The sequence below is a fragment of the Apium graveolens genome, chromosome 7, assembly GCF_009905375.1.
Source record: "Apium graveolens cultivar Ventura chromosome 7, ASM990537v1, whole genome shotgun sequence".
Classification (NCBI taxonomy): domain Eukaryota; kingdom Viridiplantae; phylum Streptophyta; class Magnoliopsida; order Apiales; family Apiaceae; genus Apium; species Apium graveolens.
In genome coordinates, this window is record NC_133653.1 from 162,200,711 (window position 1) to 162,209,934 (window position 9,224).

Consider the following 9,224-nt stretch of genomic DNA (forward strand, 5'->3'; position numbering starts at 1 on the left):
TATCTTTCAAGAATTACAGCGGTTCGAGCAACAAACACTTTGTTCTCGGTAGGATTATAGAAACTATACCCTTTAGTTTCTTCAGGATATCCCACAAAATAACATTTATCCGATTTTGGTCCCAGCTTTTCAGATAACAAGCGTTTCACAAACACTTCGCATCCCCATACTTTCATAAAAGACATGCTGTGACGTTTCTCAGTCCACATCTCATATGGAGTCTTTTGAACCGATTTAGTTGTAACTCGGTTTAGTGTATATGCAGCCATTTCTAGAGCATAACCCCAGAAACTTATTGGAAGATCTGCTAGACTCATCATCGATCGCACCATGTCCAACAAGGTACAATTTCTCCTCTCAGAAACTCCATTTCATTGAGGCGTTCTAGGAGGAGTAAGTTGTGATACGATACCACACTCCTTCAAGAAACCTTTAAACTCGAGGCTTAAGTATTCTCCTCCACGATCTGATCGTAGAACTTTTATACTTTCCCCTGTTTGCTTTTCCACTTCAGCCTTGTATTCTTTGAACTTTTCAAAAGAATCGGATTTGTTCTTCAAAAGGTACACATATCCATATCTAATGAAATCATCAGTAAAAGTAATGAAGTAGTAAAAGCCACCTCTTGCCATCATACACATTGGACCACATACATCACTATGTATAAGTCCTAATCATTCGGTGCCCCTTTCACCTTTTCCGGTAAAAGGAGCTTTAGCCATTTTTCCAATGAAACAAGATTTGCATTCTTCGTATGGTTCAAAATCAAACTTATCCAAGGAACCACCTTTATGTAATTTAGAAATGCGTTTCTCATTTATGTGACCTAAACGACAATGCCAAAGGTATGTTTGATTTGAGCCTTTCATCTTAATACATTTATTATCATTATTTATGTTATAGGTTAGGAGTATATATATCAAGAACATATAAACCATTAAACAAATGTGCAATCCCGTAGGTAACATTATTGAATAAAAAGGAACAACTATTATTCTGAATCAAAAACGAAAAACCTTTCTTGTCCAAACAAGATACCGAAATAATGTTTCTGCAAATTGCAGGCACGTAAAAATAGTTATCTAGTTCTAAAACAAGCCCAGTGGGAAATGATAAACGATAAGTCCCTACAGCCAAAGCAGCAACCTTTGCTCCATTTCCAACTCGTAGGTCGACTTCTCCCTTCGCCAATGTCCTACTTCCCTGTAGTTCCTGCATATTTATACAAATGTGAGAACCACATCCAGTATCTAATACCCAAGATGTAGAAGTAGACAAATTGACTTCTATAACATAAATACCTGAATCAGAAGGAGTAACTTCAGCCTTCTTCTTCTTCTTCAGATCCTCCAAACAAGAATAACAATTCCTCTTCCAATGACCTGGTTTCTTGTAATAGTGACAATCATCAACCTTTGGAACACCACCTTTAGGCTTCAAAGCCTTGGTCGGATCAGGTTTCGGATTGGAATTCGATTTAGATCACATCTTCCTCTTGCCTTTCCATTTACCCTTTCATTTGGCTTTCCCCTTATTCACCATCAACATGGGAGCAGGGGATGCCTTCTAAATGTTGGTCTCAGCAGTTTTCAACATAGCCAACAGTTCGGTGGGGTTTTTATCTATCTCATTCATATTGTAATTCATCATAAATTAAGAATAGATGTTGTTTAAAGATTGCAAAAATAGGTCAATCTGGTGCTCCACAGCAATCGGGGCACCCAACTTGGCAAGGTACTCAATATACCCAATCATCCTTAGAACATGCGGTCCAACCAGATCACGTTCTCCCTGCTTACATGCATGCAATGATTTGAAAGTATCAAACCTCTCCTAACGAGCCTGGCCTTCAAACATATGTTTAAGGTGCTCAATCATATCATAAGAATCCATATTCTCATGTTATTTGTGAAGTTCAGCACTCATAATCGCTAACATGAGAAATTGAACATCCATGTCATCATCGATATGTTTCTGATAAACATTATGTTAAGCACGGGATGCTCCTTCAGGGAGAGGTGCAGGGCGAGGGATATCTATGACATAGAGTTTGCGCTCTTATTTGAGGACAATCCTCAAGTTCCTCTGCCAATCAAGGAAGTTTGTTCCCGTCAGCTTGTCCTTCTCAAAGACTGATCGCACGGAGAATTTGTTTGAATTGATTGCCATTTGATATCTACAATGTTTAAAGTACATAAGATAAATTAGTTTACAGATGATTATTGAATTATGTTCAAGTGATTATTCATATATATTCAAAATATATATCTCCCACTATTTTATCAAATTAATAGCCCTAACTATTCATTCAGAAAGAGTATCTTCTATATACTTTCTAGTGAGCTAACATCCAAATTTTCACAACGTTTTAGTTCAGCTTTGGCTTTACTCCTAAGACATGATTCAATAAGTTAGACAACATTTGTCAATTATATTAACTATATACCTCTTAGATAGTTTAGTGGAACAACATTTATTCTTATTTATCCAATAAATCTCACCAAACTCTATGCCTCTAAGTTCACAATCCTATTGTGGTAACTTAGCTAAGTTAAAACCCAAAGGTCTAAAAAGTATCATATACTTCAATACGCCATCCCACGATAGATGGGAGTACTTCGCTCTGGAAAACCCACTCCTTATCAATCTAGGGGTTAACACGTTGGACATAGTGGAAGGCATCTAAATAACTTAATATAAACATTAGGGTTTGTTAGTATTATAATGATCATGATCCCATCATAAAGCAATTCCCAATTTTTCCTTGAATAAAATACTTCAAATCAATACTCGTCAATGGTTTGATTTCCAAGTAGTGGAGGAGTCACATCGGTCTCGCTTAAAACCCACCGCCTTACAAGTTCTATGAACTCGTTGTTGACAAAATCGCCCCATGTCGAAAATAAAGAAGATTCGTATTTCATTCATTGTTTCTTAAACACGAGAATCCCATAATCGTTTGTAAATTTTAAAATCTTGAGTCGTTACAGATTTTATCTTGTTTAGGCATGGCATGGGTGACGTATCTAATACATACATTCATGCATGATTTATAACGACTCGTATACTTTTATATTATTTTAAAGTATAATTATTAAATAATTAATTAAATAAAATATGTTTATTGGTTTGGATCGCTAAGTGCGGTTTTATTATTATCTATGTGTTATTTTTGGTGTACGGGGTTGTTCGCGCAACTAATTATTGAGTTGTATTATTTTTGTTTCACTTTTAAAAGTGGATTTAATGCAAATTTATTTGAATAAATATTTGGAATGTCTCTAAAATAGTTTTTATGGTTTTATAATTGCTATATTTATTTTATAAAATTTAGAAATCCATATTTTATTGATTATTTATCCCTGAGTGATTTTCTGATTGTATTTATTACTAAAATCAATATTAAAATCAGAAATGTTTCAAAAATTACAAAATTCATATTTTATTAAGTTTGGAATATTTCGAGAATTTTAAACTTATTTTACCACCGGGTTTTACCGTCTTCGGCGATGAGCCTCGGCGAGCCGACGGTGGACCGTGATGAATTAATTTTGAGTCCTATAATTATAAAACAATATTTAATATTTAATTCGTATAATTATTTTCCAAATGTAAATAGTCGGATATAATTGTTAAGGTCCGAATTGAAATTGCGATTTTGCGTGGTCGGGTTGTGATTGATTAATTGTGATTGTTGGTTGTTGAGGCGTCGATTTATGTTTCGACGGGTAGTCCGATAAATAAAGGAGACGCTGCCCGATTTCCGGGAAATCGAACTGCGAAAATACGGGAGCGTATCCAGTAATTATCGAGACGTCGAGCAGATATACAAATATATGTATTTGATAAGAAAATTGATTGTAGATTGTGATGTAATATGTTGCCAAAACCAATACCCCTAATTTCGTAAAATGACTAGTATACGTATTTTCTGAAAATGAACACCGAACTGATTTTTGAGAATGTGAACCCTAATTTTTGCGTGTATTATAAAAATATATATAATTACGAGTCGGGAATCGTTATTGTTTGGGTAAAGTGTCTAGAGAGGATATGTCAAGCATACCTGGTCGTCTAACGTAAGGTATTTCGACTCTATAGGTTCCAGTCGAAGGACTCAAGAATTGAAATCGAACTAAAAGTAACCTAGTGATCAGTCGATGAGCTCAGCAAGGGCAAGGTTCCAAGCAAATGACCTGAGTGTTGAAGTAGGATCCAGGATAGTCTTCTAGTAAGGCGATAAATTCGAGCGTCCAAATCAATCCAAAATCAGTCAGTGATAGTTATAAGCTCTGCAAGGCAAGTACTCCTGACGATTCTTTTATGGTTCAGTATATGTGAATAGCTAATGTTTTAATCTCGTAATGGAACATAAATGTTTTAAGTTATGTATCCCCTGTATTTTAAAATGTTGTTTAAATGTGTTTTTGGGGAAAAGTAACTTCTGAAAGTACGTATCTCTAAAATGTGATTAAAATGACAGGAAGTTTTGAATAGTGTTCTGTGATAAACTTGTTTTAAAAAGAGATAGGTAAAAGTGGATTTGAAAACTGGAGAAAATGAATCAGAAATTGGATAACATTGCGTAAGTGGCTAATTCAGTTGCGCGCGATTCATAACCGATTAGTTCAGCATAGTTAATCAGAGACTAGCTAGTCTCTGCAGATCCGGTTATTTTGTGTGAAAGCCCGATCAGCTTTCCTAGACATTTTTTGTGATAGCCCGACCAACTATCCTATATAATTTGTGTGGAGGCCTGATCAGTCGGCCCTAGATAACATACAATACATATATGATTGTGGTTTTGTGGTTCCAGTAACGGAACAAGTGATTGAGGTTCCAGTAACGGAACAAGTGGTTTTTGGGGCCCCGTAACGGGACAAATGGTTTTTTTGGTTCCTGTAATGGAACGGAAGATTTGGAAATGAAAATAGTATGCTAAAATTAAACTTTGGTATTTATGCACAACACACGACTGTTGATTTTGTTTACAGAGCATGCTAGTTTTGATTTCCAATTTATACATGTATTACTTGTTTTCTAGCAAGTTATGAATTATGTTCCTAAAACTGCTTTACTTCAAATCGTTTTACTTTTTATTCATATAGTGGTACTGCTGAGCAATTGATTGCTCACCCTTGCAGAATATTTTATATATGTATTGCAGATGCCTAGGAGATTCTTCCGTGATAGTCAGGGCTGAGTTCCTGTTCCTTCCGTGCCAGGCTCCTTTGAGGTAGTTGTGTTCGGACCAGATGGGGTCTGTTGAGTTGCTGTATTAAGTTAGTGGTCAGGATTGTGTAAGGTAATTTGGGTTGTTTTATTTGTGTATCCTAAATCATACTTAAACCTGGAAAAGGTCTTGGTAAAGGGGTTTTGGTTATGTATTATTAATGGTTCGGATGATATTATGTTCAATATTAATGTTGTTAGTGACATCAACTCCTGACCCTGGAGTTGAGGCTGTCACAGTTGGTATCGGAGCTACAGTTTTGAATCTCTGATTTAGGTTAGGAATAGAGTTAAAAGAGTGCAGGAAGGTTTATATAAAGGTAGAAGTCAGTAACTTAATCAGAGGAGTGAGTCTAAGAGTTCAGTCGAGGGTTTCGAGGGCGTAACCCTGACGCTTATTGAGAATTGGATGGAACTTCCATAGCTTAGAGTATGTCTCCCACGTATATATGTATCGTTGGGAATGCTGATAGTTGTTAGATATCCCTCTCGAGAAAACGATCCTGATCGCGAGAGTTTATTGTTTGAGTGAGCCTTTGATGAGTCAGTTGAAGAGACGCCAACGTTATTTCTAAATATCATATTGTCTATGTCAAGGACTGTTACTAGACCGAGTGTGTGACCTCAGTGAGTTTGGATAGTATGATAATAGTCGGTGGCTGTTATGATAGCCAAGTTTTGGAATGTATGGGGATCAATATTGTTGTATAATCCTGAACCTTTCACGCCTTTCTTGAAACACATTGTTTTTCCAAAGAAATTGTTTACCTTTTTATAAGTTGCTTGTTTTCCCGTAAGAAAGTCAAAGCTCGAATTAGGAAACTTAAGGTCTTGTTGATTTCAATATAAATCAGATTCTTCCCCCCTTATTTGTGAATTTCTATCTAAACATTGTTTCCTTCCTCGGTGATTCTGTCACTTGATTGGGGGCAAACAATGCATATGAATTGACTACTTGTCTGTGTGACAAAGGGTCTAGTGGCACGCCACCGAGTTATGTGTTGTGAACTGTGCGGTACTAAGACCGGTCATCTTATGTACTTGTATGGTTGCTCTCAGTCATACCTATGTCTTTTTCTCTTGTCCTCCCTGTATCATTAATTCCTTGACTTTGAAATTTCATTTGAAGTCCCGAGGCAATGAGTTGTCAGTAGCTTTTGTAAGTAGACAGTCCCAGTTATTGAAAGTAAGCAAGAGTTGATTGTCAGGAGGAATATAAGTTTTACATCGGGTTGCTACTTCAGAAATGAAAGTAGTAGAAATGATTTATGATTCGATATTGAAGGTTGCATCCTTAGAAAAGTTAACTCCGTGGAAGATGGGTCAATTGTAAGAGATAAGAAGTCGCCTTGGGAGGGATGGTTGATTAAAACTCAGAGTAGTGCGTTAGCCAAGTCTGTGATTCTTAAGTTTAACTTAACTTACCAGTTTACCCTTTTTGGGTGGTGCCTAGTATAGCCCGTCTAGCTTTGTGGTATATGGAATTTATTAATGTTGTATTTTAATGGTGCTGAAAGGTTGCTCAGTTGTTGTTATATTGAGAGAGCATGCTATAATGTTTAGTACCTTTATATTCCAGTTTTCTGCGCTGTTGTTGATTATGCTATTGTTACCGTTGTTATTATTGCTAGTGTTGCTAATCTAGATATCTTTTATAAAATGGATCCTAAGATTTAAGACATGGGTGCTTTGATTGGGCAGCATTTTCCTGACACAGGTGCACCGTTTGAATGGTGATATTTTTGTTATACATTCTCGTTATGTTTTTGAATAATCTCTCTGTTATATTTTAGGAAAATGCCACCCAAGAAAGCTACCCAATCTAAAGAAAATAGTAGTAGTTTGGCGGAGGGTCCAGTTATAAACGAAATTCTAGATTTGTTGTGCCAGCAGCAGCAACAACAGTTGCAGTTAATTCAACAGATTCAGTAGCAACAACATCAACAAGGAGAGCTAAACCAAACTACTAGTTTTAAATCCTTTTAGTCTGTTAAGCCCCTAGAGTTCAGGGGCGAAGTGGATCCTGTTGTTGCCAGAAATTGGCTTAAGGAAAATGGAAAAGGAATTTACCCTCACGCAAGTAAGTGATGATCTTAAGACCGATTATGTGATCTACTTTCTTAAGAATGAAGCAAATTATAGGTGGGAATCCACTCGTGCGTTGGAAGGAGAAGGCCCTATTTCTTGGACGAGATTTACAGAATTATTCTTGGTGAAGTATTTTCCCGATGGTCTAAGGAATCAGTTGGAAGTCGAGTTTCTAGAACTGAAACAAGGTGAAAGAAGTGTGTTGGAGTATGAGGCCAAGTTTATATAATTGGCCCGATTAGTTCATGAGTATTTAAATACAGAGATTCAGAAAGCAAAGAGGTTTCAACAAAGGTTGAAGCCTAAAATTCAGAGAGGAGTTATGACATTGCAACTCAAGACATACTCCTCTATGGTTCAGGCCGCTCTGGTAATGGAAAGTGACTAGAAGTTGGCTGTTAAGGAAGAGAGTGATGATAAGAAAGGAAGTCTGAAGGTGTTATGGACAAGGCAGACCAAGGGGAATCCAGTCAAGAATTTCAGAATGAGTTTGGCTAGAACATGAGTAAAAGATTCAGGAGATAGAGTTTCTCCCAGACTAAGTCTAATACTATCTCGGTTGCTTCTACTCCAGCTCAGTCAGTCAAGTTATCAGTGGATTGCAAGTTATGTGACAGAAGACACAGTGGTTTGTGCAAAAAGAATGTGCAATGTTTCAAGTATGGTCATAAGGGTCACTATGCATCGGAATGCAATCCAAAAAAACCAGGAGTTACGTGTTACAATTGTGTAAAAGTTGGGCATATTGCAAGGGGTTGTAGAACGGTTACTCAAGATACTACATCCCAAGGGCCAACATCCAGTACAGCTAGAGGCAGAACTTTCAAAAGGACCAAGAGATCGAGTGTTTAGATTTTGGATGTAATTGCAGCTGATCTAACACCCTTCGAGCTAGAAGAGTTCAGTGTGATTTTAGGATAGGGTTGGTTGTCCTGTAGTAAGGCAATGAGTGGTTTTTTAGAAGAAGCAAACTGTAAAGTGTACAGAAGCCAATAGTAAGGTAAGTTTCTAGGTGCAGAAGCAATATAAGAAGTTCCTCCAATCATGCGAGAAAAGGAGTAATAAGCTAAGGATATAAGGTAGATCCACCATGTATAAAGATGCGAAGAAGAAAATACTTAAGCTGAAGGAAGTTTGAATAATAAATGAATGCCCTGGAGTTTCTCTGGAGGCCAGTGGAATGAAATAATTAGTGCGATAATTGTAAAAGTTATTGGAAAGGGAAGTGAGCATATCAGATATAGTCCATTGGGGTGCACTAGTGATGTTGTTGGAGAAAAGGGATGAAATTATGAGATTGTGTACTGATTAGCGGGAGTTTAATAAATTGACGAATAAGAATAAGTAACACATATTAAGAATTGATTACTTATGTGACCTAATTCAAGGAATGTGTTATTTCTCGAGGATTGACTTAAGATCCAGCCTGAGGACATATCAAAGATTGTGATTAGAATGAGTTATGGGCATTGTAAGTTCTGGTGATATTATGTGGAATAACAAGTGTATCAGTTTTCTATAAGAATTTAAGGAATATAGTGTATAAGGAGTAATTGGATAAGCAAATTATATTTATTGATAACATCCTCGGCTATTCAAAGATTAAGAAAGTCTGTGTATAACACTCAAGGATTTCCCTATGAAGATTAGAAGGGAAGAAACTATACGCTAAGTTCTCCAATATGAACTTTAGCTGAGATAAATGAAGGATTCCGATCTTTCCAGTAAAGATCACCTAAGCAAAACCGATATAGTAACAGATGCCCTGTGTAGAAGGAAAGGATTGAATGTGACTAAAATCGCTGAGGAATTAATAAAAAAATTTGGAAATAGTGGAATGTGAAGTTTAAATACCTAAAGGTGAGAATAAGTGAAGATATGAGATTACCTTCTAGCCTTAATTG